Source organism: Columba livia, chromosome 5, assembly GCF_036013475.1.
Source record: "Columba livia isolate bColLiv1 breed racing homer chromosome 5, bColLiv1.pat.W.v2, whole genome shotgun sequence".
In the NCBI taxonomy this organism is placed as follows: Eukaryota; Metazoa; Chordata; class Aves; order Columbiformes; family Columbidae; genus Columba; species Columba livia.
This window is the reverse complement of record NC_088606.1, coordinates 44,182,405-44,202,520: the sequence shown is the minus strand read 5'-3', so window position 1 is coordinate 44,202,520 and position 20,116 is coordinate 44,182,405. Positions and strand designations below refer to the sequence as shown.

The 20,116-nt window shown below is 44.8% G+C and overlaps 1 long non-coding RNA gene across 1 annotated transcript; it reads right to left on the bottom strand.

The window, feature by feature from the left end:
* Positions 1 to 727: 727 nt before the first annotated feature.
* LOC110357270 (uncharacterized) lies at positions 728 to 19,895 on the bottom strand. The gene is made up of 5 exons (XR_010473024.1): positions 19,759 to 19,895; positions 19,451 to 19,521; positions 18,333 to 18,454; positions 17,459 to 17,649; positions 728 to 9,487 (listed from the first exon to the last, which is right to left on the bottom strand). It is a non-coding gene; the product is annotated as an uncharacterized LOC110357270 (long non-coding RNA).
* Positions 19,896 to 20,116: the final 221 nt, after the last annotated feature.

Here is a 20,116-nt window from a genome sequence, read left to right as displayed (position 1 = left end):
GTCATTGATGGAGGGCTTAAAAATGTCATAATAGGTCTCTCTGTCTCTGGGTCCTTCTGCTGCTACAAAGCCAAACATAAAAATGGACTGCTTCTCTTCCTCATGCTGGCAAAAGGATCCTGCTGGTGAAGAGGACTCTTAGGCAGTCATGAGATGCACCCCTGCTTCTTGTTCCCTCTAGACCCAAGCAGAGACCCAGCTGGCAGTGGGGTGGGGAGGAGGGTCTGGCCCCAGAGTGCTGCTAGGGCCCAATGTAGAATTTGATTCAAATTATCTTCTCCTCTCCTCTCCTCTCCTCTCCTCTCCTCTCCTCTCCTCTCCTCTCCTCTCCTCTCCTCTCCTCTCCTCTCCTCTCCTCTCCTCTCCTCTCCTCTCCTCTCCTCTCCTCTCCTCTCCTCTCCTCTCCTCTCCTCTCCTGCCATGACTAGTTCCAAAAAGTCTACACAGTCTAGGAGGGGTGTCAAACTCATTTTCACCAGTGGCCACATCAGCCTGGCGGTTGCCTTCAAAGAGCTGAATGTAATTTTAGGACTATATAAATGTAGGAATTTATACAGTCCTAAACTTACATTCGATCCTTTGAAGGCAAACAGCAGGCTGATGTGGCCACTGGTGAAAATGAGTTTGACACCCCTGCTCTAGAGCAAGAAAAAGAATTTAAACAAAACACTGCTCCTTAGTGGTAACATACACCAAAGCCGCAGTCTTTTTCCTTTCTAACTACAGTGAGTACAATTCCTGTAATTATTTTATTCACATTAAATATAGCATTTGCTGGGCATAGAGGCTGTGCCTAAGTTGCTGTGATTACCCAGTGCTGAACTCTCCAGCTAAAGCAAGGCCAACATCATGCTCCTCCAGGTCAATAGGCTTATGCCTGGCCAGTGTCCCTTTGTGCCAAGCTCCTCAGCACAGAGAGAGCCAATGGCTGTCCCTGCTGGGCTGCCAGGATGGTACTTAGGCAGGAGCCTGCCCTGCTGTGACACTGTGCTCCATGGGGCTGGGCAGTCCATGGAGTGGTCCAGGGCAGCAGCAGAGGGTGTGGGGCTCTTCTGAGTTAAGAAAAGCCAAAATGTGGAGAAGAGCTGTGTGACGGGAATGTGAGGCTGATGCCTGAATGAAACTTTCTCTGTACAGCACAGAAAAATTCAGGCAATCTCATGGAAATAAAGGTCCAAAAAGGCAAGCACTTGCTGGAAAGGGGATGAACCAGAAGCAGCCTCTGTTAGCATTTTCTGAAAGGGAACAGAACGATGGTCCTCAGGGTAGGTCAAAGCTGCTTTTCTCCTGGGAGATGCTTTACTGTCTTCCAAAGCCCCTAGAGCCTGCTGCCCACCCACCCATGATTTACACTCTGCTCTGCGTAGGTGGAGAAATTCCTCTGCTTATTCTTAAATCTCCTGGGGCCAAGTAAGAGAGAGCCTGTGTCAGGGAAATCTGCCATTTGAAGGGAGATTTCATTAAACAAGCCCCCTCACATCGGGGCAGCCAGTAGGAAGGGCACTAACCAGCTGAGTACAAAGAGGAGAAGCCTGAGCTGACACAGGCTGTGTGTGGGAAGGGATGCTGACCCCGCCAAGATGAGATTGTCAGCAAATAAAAGGGAACAGAAGTTCATGTTTAATTCCTAGAGATTTTCTTCCTCAAAACAAATTGCAAATACAAGGCTTCTCTGCCTCTGGCACAAAGCACCCCTCTAGGTGCAGTTGGCAGCAAGGCTGAGTGTTGTCTCTTTGAGGCAGCAGCAGCACGGCCACCCTGGGCAGCCTGGCCACAGCAGCTCTGCCCTCACCCATGTGGTGAAGTCCAGAGGGGGATGTAGTCCTCTGGGAGGAAAAGAGACTGAGCTCTGCAAGGATGGGCCTAAGGAGGCCAGAAGAATTGACCTGCATTGCTGGGAATGCAAGAGAAAAATGGAAGAGATAAAAAGAGCAATTCTAAGCTAAGCTGCTGAATTCCTCCTGGGAGGATACACCTCCCCAGGAGGGCTGGGCCATAAAAAATGTTCTGCTTTTTTCTCTTCCAGAAGGTACTGGCTAACATTTGCCAGCAGGAAGCCAGCCTCCCAGATAATACCACAGCCTGAATTCACAGGAGTGGAAGCCCAGCTGGGCAGTTTCCCTTTTCAGCAGATTTCTTTAGCACATGGGTATTTTTTCACCACTATCATCACTATTTAGCAAATGACAGATCTGCTGGAGTGCCTTGCAGACAATTTTGATTCACTCTGGGTACAACTCTGTTTCCTAGAACCCTAGCTACTAGGGACAGAAAACTCCATTTTCTCCATCTGTCAGGCACAGAAGGACTTGATTTGCACCCAATAATACAGTTTTCCAACATTTAATTGCTTTGTTTTATAAGCCTGATGTGATGAGGCTGTCCCTGTTCCCCTATGGTCTTCTGTCAACACCTTGGATACATCTGGCTTTGCCTAACCCTAAAATTTCCAGCTTTGGAGAAGCTCCTCAGTCACACATTTTTGCCTCTTCAGCCAGTGCTGCTCTCATCAGGTACAGTGCTAATACCTTTAAGTCATATCTCTCTAATTCTTTTGCATCCACTAAGATTTCAGAGTATTTACTAGACTCTTACATATGAGGGCCACTTGTGGATTCTTGAAATAATGGTATATCCTTCATAAAATTGTTCTTCTGTATGTTCCACCTCAATTTCAAACAAGACAAGGATGCCAGCCTTGTCTTGTAGATGGTGAAGCTGATGCATAAAGCTACCAAAAATATTTTCCTGAAACCACACTGCCAGGTCCAAAAGTAGAGCCTGAGCCCTTTGAATCCTTTTGCCATGGTCTGTCCATCTGACCCACCCCAGGGCTTGTGGACCTGGTTATCACTCATGCTAGACTGCAATACTCCATTTCCTCACTCCATGACAAGTAGTGCTAATCTCTGGTGCTACCTTTGCCCATGTCACATATAAATTTGTCCCAGTAGGAAGCCTGCTGTTTGCACAGGCCATTCATTAGGGATAAGTAGAGCAGAGAGCAATGAATGTTGCTAATTGCATATAATTATAGATCCCAATTCTCTTCTTATGCTGTATGTATGTGTCTGTTTATAGGGCAATTACACAGTAAATAGCAGGCAATTAGAGTGATCTATGCTGAAGGGCTGCACTTGTCACTGAGTGCTGAACTGGATGGACTCCAAATGGGGATGCCATCTCCTTTCACTGGAGTTCCCCCAGAAACAAGATCTTGTCAGTTTCTTCAGCTTCAGCCCTGGCCATCAAACGTTATTTTCACAAGTTTGTCTTATTCTGCTGCCCCTATGGCAAACAGGTGTCTCAGTAATGCACTGTCTCTAGCAGCTATCCCCTTCTCTTAGTTTTCCTTCTGCTGCCGTTCATTTTGTCTTGATTTACACATATGTACCATGTAGAAACCTGCTACAGCTTTAGGTCAGGTTCCTACTAAAACAGGATTTTGACAGCAGCCTAAGTAGGCGGTGAGTGATTAGCTGGTGCCAGATGTTCATACTGTTCCCTGCATGAAATGAATTTGCAGGTCTTGGTCTGGACAGAAAAAAATCCACAGTATGTAGCTGCAGCTACATTGGGAGTCCCAGAGGAGTGAGGGGTGCTTTACTCCTGGTCCTGTTTGTTAGAATGGAAGAGGTTTGCTATTTTTACAGTACTCAGCAGAGGGAGTGTAAACTGTTTGGAGCCCCTAAACAGTGCTTCAGTATGAGTGTTAGGTAATAAAAATAAAGTTGGCAGGGACTGCTGGGAAGGAAACATTCTCTGCTGATGATTTTTCTCTTGGTTCAGTGAATAAACAAACCTCAAGTCCCCACAGTTGTCAGTCCAGCACTTTTTACCAGAACTGGCATTTTAAGCAACACAGATGATGTTGGGTCAATAAAATCTCTGCTAAGAATAGCTGTACAAACATCACTTTGGGCTTTCTGTAACATTTACCTGTGAGCTTCTCACATCCTATCTACACAGGTTACTGAAACAGGCAGATTGTTTAGTACAACCACGTTTTTGACGAGCCATGAATGCAAAACCTGAATTCAAGTCAGACCTTGGATGCATCAGAAAAATGTGTCAGATTAATTCTTGGCTGTGAAACCTTTCTAGCTGTTCCTGAAGTTGGAGAAAACCATGATGCAGTTCGGTGGGTTACTGTTTTCCACTCTGAACTTTTTCTGTATAAACAGGTACCTCAGTTTATTTTCTAGTGCACAGGTGCTACTGCTGGTAAACTAAATGGCAGTGAGATTTGGAAGGCCACCTATGACAGAAAATAAATAAATCAGACTTCAATAGTTTTCACCCACAGGCTAATGGTTTCACAGAGAAGTTTCTGTGTTGTTTAATGCAGTCAGTTTGGGACTGCTTGGCACAAATGGTTCTTTAATCACCCCAGTGATGCTTACCAGGCAGAATGCATTCTAATTGTCAGGTTTTTAGCTTTATACCTTTAAATGTTGGACAAATAAAGCCATGCTTCCTTGGACTTCTCACCATGTACAGAAGATCTCTGCTCAAGTAACCCTCATGTCCTTCCCTCTAACTGGAAATGGGACAGGACAGTGTCATGCTGACTTCTTTGTGATGAACTTATGGACACTTCCACATTCAATTCTCCTTTCATAGGAAAGGACTCGGAAAGGAGAGAGGGCCCAGAGTAATGACTGTCAGATGGGTCTGCATTTAGTCTAGTGAAAAAGCAAAATGAAAATGTTTGGTAGGGCACTCATGGTCACAGGAGAATCCAAGAATGAAGAAAAGCAGCTGTTCTGAGAGATGTGTGAGTGGTCTCCAACTCATTTTCCATTGGAAAAAAATACCTGAATGATGGAGCCTTGTTCAAGGCCATTTAAAACCCAGCAATCAGCTGCTAACCTGGGTCTGCTGGGGATACTCTGGCTCAGCCACATCATTTCTGGAAAAGAGCTGGAATAATGAATAGTACCTAGCAGGCATAGATTCACTATTTGATCACAGATATGAAGGAGCTAGAGCTGGACAAGACTAGCACCCGTATACTTTCATAGGCTTGAGCAATCACAGCTTCTGAGAAGGGAAACTTTGAAACTCTGGGAGCTTTGTAACACCTGAACTGGAGAAAGAACAGTGATCTTTTCAGATCTGCACAAGCTTGACCTGAGACAAGTCTGGCAGAGCAGCTTGCCAACTTAATTCATTACCTTCTCTGGCTGTTCCTTCCTATTCCCATTTGAGAAAGGCTTGTTCATCTCAATTCATCTACCTTGGATGTCTCCGCATGTCTGGAAACTTCCACTGCACATGCGGCTAACCCAAATGAAACTGCCTGACATACTGACATTAGTTGTGAGACTGCTTTTGGCAACTAAAGGGCAAATCCCTTCCTGCCCAGCTGAAGGATGGTACCTTACTTTCCTCAGAGAAGTTTTATTTCTTTTATAAGTACTGAATGGCTCTTGAGAATCCTTCAAAGATCTGCCCAGCAGGAGTGAAAATAAAAGGCCATGAAGGAATGTGTTAGCCATGAAATTGAGAAAACCTTACCAAAGATAGCATGAGAAGGTTCAAAGAGGGACACTAATGTAGCCCCTATCACTGAGTTTTCAAGAACAGGAAGTGGATTATTGTCATGTGTTAGATCAAATTTTCTTCTTGAAGCTCTCTTGACTGGAAGTTTTCTATTCCCAGCGCAGATAGAACTGTTGTAGGAAGTACTGAAGATCATCTCTATAATGGTCATGCCTAGAAGAGATCCATGGATATAAAAGATTTCTGCTCTTGCCAGCAAATGTCCAGTAAGATGCTAGCCATGAAGCTGAAGGCACCTGATGGCCCTCTTCAAGGAGCTTTTCTAAACTCATTATAGAGGGACCCTGGAGAAACCAAATTTCTTGTCCTACCCATAGCATCCATGCTGTCTTGATTTTAGTGATTCACACACTCATCCTTTGCTGGGTGATGACAGAAAATCATTATCTGATCAGAACCACTTTGTCATGTCTTGAGACTGGAGGTGGCAACCTAGATACGAAAGAGTTTATTGCTCATGGCTAGCAGCCCAGCTTTCTATCCTGGTGTGTGCCCAAAGGCTAAGGTGAGCAGGGCAGGCTGGAGCAGAGGCTCAGGGGAAGAGCTGCAGTATCTCTGTGATGGTATTTTCCTCTGAAAAGAGTTAATTCCCTACCATGGCATTCCTGATGTGTTTATCTATTTCCCACAAATATTTGAAGAAAGAATACAAAGAAAAGCTTGTCTAGAGAAAATGTCATGTATCTATTTGTGCAGGGCACATTCTCACAGCTATCCCAAAAACCCTGGAAGGAGGAGTGAGTGATGTGAGTATCATGCTTGCCTGGGAAGAAAAATAATAGCACTCCCACATTCCCACAGTGCAAGTATTTGAAAGTCATTAATCAGCACAGTTAGAGACTGTCAGTGTTGAGAGTGTCCAGGTTGATGTGTTTGCAGGACACATTTGGCAAACATTTCAAAATGGCGGGGGGGGGGACACACCATCTAATTTTTTCGTGTTTCACAAATCCAAAAGGAAACTAAATCCTGCCAATAACTGGATCTCAGAAGTCAGCTTGGGATGCTCTAAGTCTGTTCAACTTTCTGAGTTTAACACTCCAGAGGATTAGGAAAATGCCTATGAATTTATCCACTTTGGAGATAACTTAAAAGAGATGTATTTGGCAGAAAGGGCTGAATACAGTCATCCTGAAAGTGAAGTCCAGTGAAGCTACATTTGCTAGGAGCCCCCACATTGTGGGTCCCTCTGAAAGTGTGACCTCTTCTTGTGCCCCCAGCTTTGTCCTCCACACTGAACAAGGGCAGCAGCACCTGCACTTCATTGCTGTTGGAGCAAGCCCCGAACCTGCCTCTCCACAGAGCATTAAATGAAGCCCCATGGCACTGAGGAGCAGTCATGACAGGGACTTGCACCTGGGGAGCAAAGCCCTTGCTTGGAAAGACGTGATGTGAAACTCCCCCCACCCACTCTCACCTATTCAAGTTACCATCTCCCAGATTTTTCTTTGCCCTGGCACTGGTGTTGGTGACTGATCATGTCCTGTGTCTCACGTGTTGTCCCATTGTTTCATTTTAATTCCTTTAGTAGGACTAAAAAAAAAAAAAAAAAATTGAATGTAGCTTTGTATTATAGGGGAAAATATTTATAATCACTAGAAATGGAATATTATCATAGAATCCTAGAATATCAGGTTGGAAGTGACCTCAAAGATCATCCAGTCCAACCTTTCTTGGCAAAAGCACAGTCTAGACAAGATGGCCCACCACCCTGTCCAGCTGAATCTTAGAAGTGTCCAATGTTGGATAATCCACGACTTCCCTGGGAAGATTATTCCAATGGCTGATTGTTCTCATCATAAAAAATTCTCCTCTTGCACTCAATCAGAATTTCCCCAGGAGTAACTTGTACCCATTACCCCTCTTCCTTTCCATGTGACTCCCGAAAAGGGAATCTCCATATCCTTTGTAGCTGCCCTTTAAATACTGGAACATGGTGATGAGGTCTCCCCTGAGCCTTCTTTACTCAAGGCTGAACAAGCCCAGTTCTCTCAGCCTTTCCTCATTTAGCGGCTTCCCAGTCCTTTGATCATCTTTGTGGCCGTTCTCTGGACCATCTCCAGCCTGGCCACGTCTTTTTTATATAGCGGGGACCAAATCTGACACAGTATTCCAGGTGTGGCTGGACAAGTGTTGAGTGCAGTGGCATAATGACTTCTTTGTCGTCGACTGGTGATGCCCTTGTTGATGCTACCCAGCATCCCATCGGCCTTCTTTGCTGCACCAGGACACTGTTCACTCATATTGAGCTTGTTGTCCACCAGGACCCCCAGGTCCCTTTCCACAGAGCTGCTCCCCATCCGGGTAGATCTCAGCCTGTGATGCACTCCTGGATTATGTTTTCCAAGGTGAAAGACCTTACACTTGTCCTTGTTGAATTTCATAAGGTTCTTGTTAGCCCACTCTTCCAGCCTATCTAGGTCATCCTGCAGAAGGTTCTCCCTTCCAAAGTGTCCACTTCCCCACTCAGTTTGGTGTCATCAGCAAATTTCATCAGGCTACACTTGATTCCATTATCCAGATCACTTATGAAAATATTAAACAGTGTTGGGCTTAATATCGATCCCTGGGGTACCCCACTCATGTCAGGTTGCCAGTTTGAAATGGAGCCACTGACCACCCTTCAGCTACAGCCTGTCAGCCTGTTGCCCACCTACCACAGAGACCACTTGTCTAGACTGTAACACTCAGTTTCTCTTGGAGGAGGCTGTGGGAAACAGTATCAAAAGCCTTGGACAAATCCAGGTAGACAACATCCACCACTTGCCCCACATCAGCCAAGAAGGTTACTTTGTCTACAAGGCGACAGCATTTGTCAGGCATGATTTGCCCTTGGTGGCTTTTCCCAATCGCTTGCTTCTTGTAACTTGTGATAGTTCCCAGGAGGATTTATTCTGTAACTTTCCCAGGGACTGAAGTAACACTGATGGGCCTATAATTTCTTGGATCCTTCTTTAAGACCTTCTTGTAGATGGGGGTGACATCAGCCTTCTTCCAGTCTTCTGTCACATCCCTCAATCTCCATGACTTTTCAAATATTATGGAGAGCAGCCACAAAACAATGTCAACCAGCTTTCTTAACACACTTGTGTGGATAATGTCCAGGCCTATTGATTTGTGACTGTATGAATATGACCAGTGGCTTAGCATGAATAACTATAACACGCATCTTACGTCATCCTTACTATAGTTAAGCTAAGTGGAATTTAGGTGATGGACAAACAGTAGAGATAAGAGACAGAGATGAGCCAGGATTTTCCACAAGAAAAAGGTCAAAAGACCCAGCTTGCTGGCATAGTCTTCACCTTATTTAGACCAAGGTAGGATAGCAGGAACATATTTAATTAGCTTATCTGGAGTTCAATACTTTACATTATTGATTGAGATCAATAATCTTAATAATCATGGGTCTCACATTGAAGCTGAGTTCCTCCGATCTGTGTCCCTGTGGAAGTTCTCATCTGCAGTGGCTAAGCCCTTCCTAAAACCTAATCTCTGTGTTTAACTAACGTAAGACTTTCTTCCGTGGCAAGGATTCCCTTTTATGTCTCTGAATTAATTCTTACTTTTGATTATTTTTACATTTCTTTCTTATTTTCATTATATAGCCACATAGTCTGCATTTGTAACAATTCCCAACAGACCAGCACATGAACTTGCTGTGTCACACCCACAGCACATTGTCCTTCACTCCTCAGTGTCCTATGTGGGTCAGACCATTCACTAATCCTCCACTCACCTGTTTCCAGGAAAACCAGTTCTCCATGAGGTGCCTTGCGTGAACTTTTGTGACTTTCCAGCTAACGTCTGGAACATCTCTCCTCTTGAATGCCAACTTCCTTGAGGCAGGAGACAGTCTTTATATGCTGGAGTCTGAGATGAGCACACAGCTGCTTGTTTCTATTCATACAGATATGGCTGTCTGTCAAATACAGATAATGGGATATTTATCCATACATTTGCATAAGGAATCAGAGGAACTACCTACAGAAGCAGAGACCTTGCATTTCAGGGGCTAGCTTGCATCCCTTCTTCCTTTAAAATGTCATCCTCCAGTAGCTTCCCAGAGGGTGGCTCTGTACCCAGAGCTTTGAGCTAAAAGTTAATTATGAATAATAAAGAGAATGGAGGAAAGAAATCTGTGCTCTGTCCTTTGGCATTAGGCAGTTACTACCCAGCTCATTTCAGAGGTTTTTGCTTTTTTCATTTAGCAGTGCCTGGCTGATTTCTCCTCATGTGGAACCAGAGAGCATTATATAGCATCAGTATTTACCTTTTAGATCAGGAACACTCTTTTAAACCTGATGCCTTGTGGCTGCCTCTGGTAAATATGTTTAATAAATATTTAAATTCTGGAAAAACTTTATACTCTGTGCACTTCATCTTTCAAAATCATGTTGTTGTCAGAATGCCCCCACCCAAAGTGCTGGTGGCAAAGTGCCTTAACTCCTCTGAAAGCTTTTTTGACTCCCAGCTGTACTCCCTCTTGTTTTTTAGGCAGGCTTTCAAAATGACATACACAAACAACCAGCTGCTAGATATTTATGTGGAACATTAGCCTTGCAATTAAAGCGAGAGAAAAAGAAGCTCTACTTTGGGGTCCTTCACAGTTTCGTTACTGCCCGTTCTGCTCCATTACAGCATTTCTTTGAGAAATGAACTGCATTAGGGGTCCCAGCTGCAAGCAGGTCCTATTTATCACCAGCTGCCTAAGGAATTATCCATGCTAAGCCAAACAAGTCAAGTCATGCTGAAGGTTATGAGTGACTCCCCAGTCCTATCCCACAGCCTCTTCCTCCTGGTCAAATGAGCATGGTGAAAGGTCCCAGGCTGGAGGTGGAGCCCACCTACAAACACAGAGGTTACACCATCATTGTTGTCCTGCGAGCAAGGTGTTTACCTACATCCAAATCAGGAGAAGGCTGCAGTGATGGTGCCGCCTGCTCGGATCAGGCTGATCCGTATTCCCAGTCCTGCCATTTTGGCCTGTATCTCTTCTGGTCAGAATTTAGCCTGACAAATTTCAGCCGATGTGGTTGGAAGCACTTTTAAAGCATTTATCACTCAATCCTAACCACAATCTCGTGGTCCTAGAAAGCAGAGGTAGAAGGAATGAACTTCGAGGAACAACAACTAGCAATGAAGTAAACAGAAAATCCTATAATGAAAATGAAAATGACACATTTCCTTAGGCCAAGAGACTGGAGGGTACATTCTCATCCACTGTGATCATTGGAGAAGGGGAGACAATGTGAACCTGAGCATGAGGGAAAGAAATGTCTTCCTTGCAACTTCCCAAAGCACCTCACAACTGAAAACTCACAACGCTTCTGTGGTGATTTTATTATTTCCATTTTAGATATGAGGAGACTGAATGACACAGTGGCACAGAGAGTGAAAAATAAGTTTCCTGGTTTCTGTTCCTAGCTCTACATCTGGCCATTTGTCTAATCTCCAAACTAGATACTTATCCTGATCAAGAGGTGCCCTGTAGGGAAACTGTGAATATACCCTTCAGTGCTTTTAAAACAGTTCTTGATTACTTTACAACAATGACATATATATGAAAATAATTTAATTATTATGAATTTATACTTCATCAAGAGAGAGCTCACATGGCAAATCAATGCAGTCAGGAATCCTCATACCCACACACAAGATCTCACAACCTTTGATGGGCTGCTTTCTACCTAGACTGAGAAATAGTTGGTGTTTGGACTCCAAGAGCTCTGCCATCTGTCAGGATTTAATTAAACTCTGCTTCTACACATCAGGGTGGCTGTTCCCAGAGCCCCTGGCATTGGTCCCAGACATGGTGCTGGTGGGACACCTCCCTGCACAGGGTCATGCTGGGCCACGTCTTTGTCTCCCCTTTTTCCCTTGGTCCAGGGCCCAGACATCTCCCAAAATGTCTGACAACCACTGAGGAGGTTCCTCGCTGGCAGCAAGGCTGGCAGCACTACCTGGGCTTCCCTCTGAGCTGTAGATGGACAAGCAGTGTTGACAGCACATCATCAGAAAATTGTGCTTCATGAAAACTAAGATATCTTGTGGGAATATTTCATGTCAGTTGTAAGAAAAATGTTGACCAAAAGAGTTTCATAAGCAACTTTCTGATTTCATTTTGTTTGGATTTTGTTAAAGTACTTTGCTGTTTTTTTAAAAAAGTTTCAGCTATTAATTTTTTTTAATTTTGAGCACATATAGCAGCACATAGGAAAGTTTATTAAGAATGACGTTACATTTTTATCTATACTATGATATGTGTTTACATTATGGAAACAAAGTATTTTAAGTGTAACTGTTAATTAAATGCATTTCTATGTTTAGAAAATGGAATAGCTGGGCCTTGCCTTTCCACAATAAGTTGTGAAAATACATTTTGCTCCAACTCAGAAGTCTGGATCTCCAGCTATAGAAGCCTCCTCTGTTCCAGGCAGGTCTGTGTTCAACCCTTTGTCATCAACAGGTGGGACTTCCAAAGGTGATCTGTGGTTATCACAGAATCACAGAATGTTAGGGATTGGAATGGACCTCCAAAGATCATCTAGTGCAATCCCCCTGCCGGAGTAGGAACACCTAGATGAGGTTACACAGGAATGTGTCCAGGTGGGTTTTGAATGTCTCCAGAGAAGGAGACTCCACAACCCCCCTGGGCAGCCTGTTCCAGTGCTCTGTCACCCTCACTGAGAAGAAGGTTCTTCTCAAATTTAAGTGGAACCTGTTGTGTTCCAGTTTGAACCCATTACCTCTTGTCCTACTGTTGGTTGTCACCGAGAAGAGCCTGGCTCCATCCTCGTGACACTCACCCTTTACATATTTATAAATATTAATGAGGTTGCTCCTCAGTCTCCTCTTCTCCAAGCTAAAGAGACCCAGCTCCCTCAGCCTCTCCTCATAAGGGAGATGTTCCACTCCCTTAATCATCTTTGTTGCCCTACGCTGGACTCTCTCCAGCAGTTCCCTGTCCTTCTTCAACTGAGGGGCCCAGAACTGGACACAATATTCCAGGTGTGGTCTCACCAGGGCAGAGTAGAGGGGAAGGAGAACCTCTCTCGACGTGCTAACCACGCCCCTTCTAATACACCCCAGGATGCCATTGGCCTTCTTGCCACAAGGGCACAGTGCTGGCTCATGGTCATCCTGCTGTCCACCAGGACCCCCAGGTCCCTTTCCCCTACACTGCTCTCTAATATGTCATTCCCCAACTTATAGTGGAACCAGATGCAAGACTTGACACTTTCCCTTGTTATATTTCATTAATTTTTCCCCGCACAACTCTCCATCCTGTCCAGGTCTTGCTGGATGGCAGCACAGCCTTTTGGCATGTCAGCCACTCCTCCCAGTTTGGTGTTATCAGCAAACTTGCTGATAGTACACTCTATTTCCATATCATCACCCAAAACTGGAAGGAGGGTAGAGAAAATCACTTGAGCCCCAAACTCTTTTACCATCCATCCCAAGGCCTTGAAAAGAGTGTGATAAACACAAATCAGGCATCCAAATTCCCACAGGTTTTACTTCCACCTACTTGAACCATGTTCTTGGCTACAAAACCTTCAGTAACACTTTGTGATGCTTTCACCTCCCCAACCCACTAGTCATTTAGCCGGGGCATGGAGAGAAAACACTCTAGATAGGACTTTGGTGAAAAGCTGAAGGAGTTTTTAGCAAGTGAGTTTCAGGGCAGAAATTTTTCCGTTTGGATTCACTTCACTTTCTTTCAGAGTCATTATCTCAAATTTGTGTGTGGAAGGCAAAGCTTCTAATTATACACTGCAACGAGTGCATTTTTTATAAATAGCACTGATTGTTCTGCTGGGACATTCTCATCAGAATCAGCTTCTATTCAGTTTCACAGTCTCTGTCTTCCATGTGCAACAAGAATAATTTTTACTAACAAAACCCAAGTGTATTCTGTGTGACAAAGGCTGAGGTACCAGAATGAGATTTGGGAAATCTGAATTCTGCTGCTGGATTAGGATGGTTTCACCTACTCTGTGACCCTGAAGTCACCTCAATTCACTGTAAACCTGCCCCTTTGTCACTCTTGAGTCCCTGGTATAAAGCCTTCTGGATTAGGCTTCCTGCTATCATGACCAGTCTCACTGCACTTGGAATTGTTACTATAATACAAAAAATAACTTCAGAGCACTCTTTTTGTGCATTTCCCAGCTGTGTCATCCTACAGCAGACGTTCATGTCAGGGTTTGTAAGCATTGGCCCTGAAAGTTTTGAGTTGTAGGGTGCTTTGCTTCTCACCCTGCAGGAGAGAACATTTTGTGTGACTCCTTGCCAGTTCTTCTGGCTGATGAGAGAGGGAGGCTGCTGGGCTGGAAGGAAACCCTGATGGTATGCAGGAGAGGTGGCAGCTTTCAAGTGGAGAGATATGAGAAAGAGAGACTAACTAGACTAATCTGAGAGATACTTCAAGACCAGATGACAGAGGTATTCATACTGGTATTTTGTGTTAACATCTTCCCTGCTTACTACTTTGTTTTGATTTAACTAGCTTCATCCTCAGCTGTCAGCTTTCTGCAGAAAAATGTCATGGCTCCATACAGGGAAGATGGGCTCCAGACACCCACACAACTACACACAGGCTGTTAGCAGAGGACTTCTGCACCCCTATGGATCCCTCCTAGCCACTGCCTGTAGGTGAAGACCCTGGCTGTGTCCTGCTACTACATGGTTCTGTGAAGAGAAAAGCACTTCTCAGCTCTGACCGAAGAGGACACAGATGCCTGGTTTCATGGCAGGGATTGTCTTCACTCAGGCAGAGGACTTCTCTCCCTCTCCTTCTCCTTCTCCTTCTCCTTCTCCTTCTCCTTCTCCTTCTCCTTCTCCTTCTCCTTCTCCTTCTCCTTCTCCTTCTCCTTCTCCTTCTCCTTCTCCTTCTCCTTCTCCTTCTCCCCCTCTCTCTCCCTCTCCCTCTCCCTCTCCCTCTCCCTCTCCCTCTCCCTCTCCTTCTCCTCTCTAAAAGGCCTCAGTGTATATAACTGCTTTGGTTTTCTCTCTGAAGATTATGAATAAGGTTCAAATAGCAAAACAGACAGACGTCCTGGCTGTGCTGCAGTAAATGTTGGTTACTCTCTCTCCATTGCCCCCAGAGGCTCATGCCGGCCATGTGGCGCAGAGCCCGCTGCCAGGGTGCAGCCCCCCTGCAGAGGCCAGGCCAGCTTCTGTTGGGCGTCCCTCACAGTCCCCCGGTCAGCTGCCACATCCTGGCCGGCCATTCCTCAGTACCATCCCAGCAGTGTGGCAAGTGGGACTGCCCTGTAAACAGCCATGGCAAGAGCCTGTGTGCACAGGAGGGGACATGGCTGTGCCCCTGCAGCTGAGGGCAGGGGGATCAGCCAGTGTGGGGCTGAGCCCACCTAACCCCAGTGGGTCCTGGAGCAGCTCTGGAGAGCCCCGGCTCTGCTTGAAAGCTAAACCATCCCTGCTGCAGCCCAGAGTCAGAGACTATGTAGCAGCAAGTATGTCACAGAGCTGAAATCTCAAATGCGCTTGGGGCGAGCGATTCACAGGCTGCTCAGTTCATGAACACGGCTCAGCCGGGAGAGTGTTTTTAATTGATCAATGTACTGTAATACCTGTCGCTTTCTGCATTATCCACTTGCCCCAGCACTAGAGCTGCCACTTTCTCAAAACAGTCATTTCATGATGTAAATTGCCTTTCTGTGATTATCTTTTTTTGCAATTAATATTTTCTCAGCAAATCACAGATGACTTTGCCTCCTCAATGTCTAAAGCAATTAATGAGCCCCAGCTGGCAGACATGGCTGAATGAGTCACTCTGCTGGAGAAAAAGATATCACTGTTGCATATTCTCCCTTCGTTATGTCATTTGTCGGCTGATATCTTGGACTGAGGATACTTATCTGTCATTCCCATGATGGAGGTAGACCAGTGATCTAAGCCTGCCAGGTCGTAGGGCTGCATGAGTGGAGGACTTGTTCCCCTCTCCCCACTTGTCCTGGCCACCACCTCTGCCCAGCTGTGGCTGGTGAGAAAACAATGCTGCAGAATCACTCCTGGACAAGCAAGAGGTGGGGAAAGCACCTGCTATAAAATGACAGCCCACTTGACGTCTTTAAAGGGTTTATGAAGTTCAGAGAGCTACTTTATGCTCCATACTTTATGAAATGAAAGCACTTTTACAGCCTTCTTCAAAGAACACAAACTGAGACATCCCTGGGGCAAATTCTGGGTCATTTTTTAAACAAATATACATCAGCACTATATGCCTTTCAGCATGTAGGTCACAAGCATGTTTCAGTATATTCCTTTATGCCATTCCTCTTACAGCCTGCCACAGTTAGTTTGGCTGATTGAGGTCAAAAAGGCGTTTTTCAATTGTCTGCAATGACACCTTGATATTTTCCTTATCTGACGGACCTAATGTTGAAACTTTTTCAGTGTACAAAGAGTTGAAGAGCCTTCCTGCACCGAGCCTTTAAGGAAAAACAAAACAAAACAACACTGAATTTCTTTTGTTGCCATTTAGTTGTCCAATTCTATATGAAGTTGTGTTGAGTCCCCTTTCACCTCCACTGATTAAAGAGACATCTTTGTCATCAGCATGTTGCTTGGTCTTTCTGTTCACTTACTGTCTTTTCAAACAGCAAGAAGTGTGATTTGCAGGGGACCATCTGAAGGATATTAAGGCTCCTGGCTTAGGTCAGGAAAGTAGTTGTGTATATATCTCAAGAGATCTGGAAACCTTTGTATATCTGCAAGAAGCAGACAAGCAAAGCATTTAGACCAGCATTACCAGCAAAGAGGACAGACAGCCTGATATGTTGTGGTTGTTGATGAGTGGGACAAACAGAAGTGTTAGAAGCCCTAGAGGATTGGGAATTTGCAATGGCACAAAATGGGACCATGGCAGGGAATGGGCAGCAAGGTGAGGACAGGAGACAAGGCTGAGCATGGCTGGAGAGTTTGGGGAGAAGCATCATGTAGACGTTAGAAAAGCCAGGAGAATGAAATCCAAACAGAAGAAGCATGGGTTGCTTGGATGACAATTTAGGTGGTAAGCAGAGGAAAATCCAGAATGAGAGAAAATTAACAATGGGAAAAAAAAAATCCAAGTACTGATGGTTCAAATTCTCTTTCTGACTCAGTTTTGTATATTTTTTCTCCTAGGATTGCAGTGTCATCTCTCCAAAGTAAAAATGGAAGAAATGTACATAAGGAGAAAGTGGCAGTGAGCACGGGTCCCTCAAAACCTACCGAATCACACCATTCACATTTTGAAGCTTTGGTGTCAGTAACACGAATGCTCCAGGTCTGCGAAACTGTTGTGTGGCTTTTAGTCCAAAGCTGTTAGTCATCATTTTAGGCAGTAAGCAAAGAAATCCCTCAGGATAGTTTGTAAATTGTTTTCGTGGATGGGATTAGTAGTGAATCCAGTTTCTATCACACAGAAAGCTCTTCTACAGACCATCTCCCTGCCCCATACAAAGCAGGTCTCAGGAGGCCTTGTGATGCCCTTCCCTGGATGTCTTTATTGCTGCCTATTGAACCAGAGATGTGTGTAAGAAAGGCACAGACCATGCATTAGCCTCCTCCTTCCCCCAGCATTGGACAAGACCCAGAGAACAATACAGATTTCTACTTTCCACATGGCCCTTCCAGCTAATGTTTCTTTTGTGAGGGCAGAAAATCAGCCCACTATTATTACTTATTAACATCTACTTAACGCCAGATCCGAATTTCTGACCTACATTGTGCTTGAGCAAAATGCTCATTGAAGGAGAAGTTTTGCCTAGAGTAAGGACTTCAAGTTTATGTCTATTAATTATTAATTGCTCTATTTATTTATTAAAAAGCCCTGGTGAAATGGGAATATTAGCTGTTTTCCTTCCTCATGGACTCATTCTCTTACCTGGTTTCATCTAGCTTTGCACATATTCTTCCTCAAAGAAAGAAGTCAAAAATTGTCTGTTTGTGGAGGGAGAGGGTCAGATCTTTTGCCAGGCAGGTCAGGATACAGTTACATTTATTCTTCTCAGACACTGCTTGGTAGAAAAACAAGCTGGCAGATGGAATTAAATATTAGCTTCATTTCCTGAAGATCTGAATAAGTAAAAAAAAAAAAAAAAAAAAAAAAAAGTGGTAAAGAAGCTAAGGATGGAAGAGGCTGAATTTAGAACAACAAACAAAGCTACAGAGAGTCTGCCAGTCAAAGAAAATCTTTCACTGTGGTGATTTATTAATTTGGAAGATGCTGTAGAAGATCCTTTCCCATCAGGACTGTTCACCTGTAAGCCCATTTGGTTGTTTAAGGTTTCGAAGATGTATCTGTGCCAATCAGTGACACTATAATGTTTTCCCAGCCTATTCCATCTCCATCATGTTTTCAGTTTCTTGATAACCCAGAGGATCAGGAGTCCATAACCTTCCCTCTTCTGCTTTCCTTCACATCTGCAGCAGGCTGGTGTGTCCTATAGCCAAGCCAAGGAGGCAAGGGTGGTGGGGAAAACAACCCTGTTCTGTGCTACAGGAAAACACCAACAGCAAAAGAGCCTCCCACTGCAGGTGGGACTGGGAGCAGACACTGGGAAGACACCTCTGTGAGCCCAGCCCTCCTGAAGAAAGATCCCCGCTGTACCACCTGCTTGCCAAAGAGAGGAAACAGCTGTTTCTGAGCCAAGACTTCAAGGACTACTCCAAATACATATCAGAAAATAAAACTAAAAAGGTCTCATAGAAAGAAAACACTCTGGGTGCTTTCAGGAAAGAGGAGCAAAACCACATACCTTGACAGAGCTGTAGTCAGACCTGCCAGGTGCTCAGGTGTGATGGCTGGGCTGGTGTAGAGCTTCGGAGCGGGAACATACTGGCATTTTTAATTTAGGTCCTTGACATCCACAGACATTTCCTGGAACACAAGAAAGTTGTGTTCTTGCACTGCTTAGTGTCACCTACAAAAGCAGGAAGTCTAAAGAAGTCTTCTGGTCTCTCTACCTGAGTGTAACTTGATTTATTTTTGAGGCAGACAACCCAGCTGCTGGCTTCTGGCCTTGTGACACTTGTGAGACTGCAGGCATCAATGTCAATAATCCTCATCTCTCTTCTACAAATGGCTCTTGAAACATCATCCAGCATTTCAGCCCAGCATCATATCTGCTCCTTTATTTTGTGTTCAGAAGTGAACAATTGAAGGCATAGACTTTTATTTGAGTGCATTATATTTCCCCTCCTGTGAAGGTCTAGATATTACTGCTGCATAAATACTGCCCTGAGGATCCTCCCTCACAGCTGCTGGGATAAAGCTATTTTCTTAGGAGTTCCCACACTGAGGAAATAAACATGAGGTTTCGATCCAGAGTCCTTTGCTTTTCTTTTTGGGTGTTCTGGCAGCTCGGGTGAGAGGAGATAAGAAAGGGGTCCTCTCCTCACTGTGCTGCTGGCAGCTTAAACTTCTTTCCTCTCCCTGCCATGTCCTGAGATGTTCATTGACCCCAAACCCCACCAACTGTTTACTGCCTGTGGCTCAATGTGTCACCATGTTCTTAAGAAAAAAAGTAGCTACCCATCCCTTTATCAGGTGCTTGTTTCCATGTTTTAATTGTGCACAGATTCCCTGATTAGGTTAAGGGGTTATATTCATCACCCAGCAAGAGCTGCAGATGAAGACATAACTGCAGGCAATGCAATGTAAAGAGGTGCAGACAAGGTAATGTGTAGGGACTCTATTCTCTGAAAGCAAAGCAGAGGAATAACCTTCCGGGGCTAGATCATAGCTCCAAACATCTGTATCTTTTGGAGGTAGTTAAGGCAAATCATGTGGCAGGAGCAGGTCTAGAAGGAATTGCAGCAAAATTCCTGCAGAAGAATCATGTCTTGGAGGGCTGGCAGCCTCCACACTACCCACCTGGGCAGGACCAGAAGCACTGTGTGTGGCGGTGACAGGCTTTCCACATGGCAGGGAACAACTCTGCAGTGCTGGAGATAAAAATAACCAGAGCTGACACAGACTGGAAACAGAAATGCAAATAGAGAAGGAAGCTTACTAAAGGTCAAAGTAGTGACAAGTAGCAGCAAACTCCACACCATCTCCTTACAGTCTTCATGGAAAGTCGGCCTCTTCCAGACCTGAGTGCTACATCTTCTCCCTGCTCATCTTGGCAGCCTCCCCACCTCTGCCCATGCAGCAGCTCCTTTCCTTCCCTTTCCACTCACCTCCTCCACACCCCTGCACGTCTGTACCTTCTCTCAGTTCATTTCTCCCCTCACCCAGAGATCTCCATTGAACACAGAATGGAATCACCAGCATGAGGGAGCAGGCACTTGCCCAGCCAGAGCACGCAGGCTGTAATAAACTGCAAACACATAAATACAAGAGGTATCATCCATCAGAGCAGACAAGCCCCTAGTATCTGATGCACATCTGTGCTTCTATACTTTAACCCAAAGGCAGATGGTTAAGCATGTGAGCATTGGATAAAGCAGTTTCAGTTCAGACCTGTTCTCATTTCTGAGAATAACAGTATCCAGCATAAGTGTTTGGCTGAACAATTTCCAGCCTGTCATTTCAGTT